At 46.6% G+C, this 536-nt stretch overlaps 1 protein-coding gene across 1 annotated transcript in view; it reads left to right on the top strand.

Moving 5' to 3' along the window:
• The window catches only part of LOC107583037 (STE20-related kinase adapter protein alpha-like), an 8,681-nt gene that overhangs the window by 3,812 nt on the left and 4,333 nt on the right, over positions 1-536 (top strand). The window lies entirely within an intron of this gene.

Here is a 536-nt window from a genome sequence, read left to right as displayed (position 1 = left end):
AACACGTCCCCACATACCTACATCACTATGTGGGAAGATTTGCATAACATGTGTTCACGCAAAGAATGTATAACATGTTCACGCAAATTTTCACGCAAAGAAAGAAGGCGTAACTTTTATTCTCGCTGTAGTATTGTTGTTGCCGCCGCCATGTCGTGAAGACGCTGTGTGTTTCGTTGTGAAAGCAAAACTACTTTTTTTGGCCTTCCAAAAGAGGACGATATCTGCTTCGTCATGCCTGGAGCTGATCCGTGCTGGTCGCTGAGGAAATACATCAACTTCGCGCTGTGAATCGCCGGATCGACTTTCACCGTGGACAAAGTGGAGTCCAGCCCGGTGTCGTCACATGTGGATGCCGCAAGCTCTCACTCTAAGCTTTCGGCCTCCGCTCACTCTATCCCGCCGTGTGTTTCGTTGTGAAAGCGAAACTACTTTGTTTGGCCTTCCAAAAGAGGACACGACTAGAAATCAGTGGTTAAGTTGTATTTACAACACTGTTCCAGAACAGTTCAACCCAAATATTCAGATGTGAGCAG

The sequence above is a fragment of the Sinocyclocheilus grahami genome, unplaced genomic scaffold (assembly GCF_001515645.1).
Source record: "Sinocyclocheilus grahami isolate Dianchi unplaced genomic scaffold, SAMN03320097.WGS_v1.1 scaffold49.1, whole genome shotgun sequence".
In the NCBI taxonomy this organism is placed as follows: Eukaryota; Metazoa; Chordata; class Actinopteri; order Cypriniformes; family Cyprinidae; genus Sinocyclocheilus; species Sinocyclocheilus grahami.
This window is presented reverse-complemented; position numbering and strand designations above follow the sequence as displayed.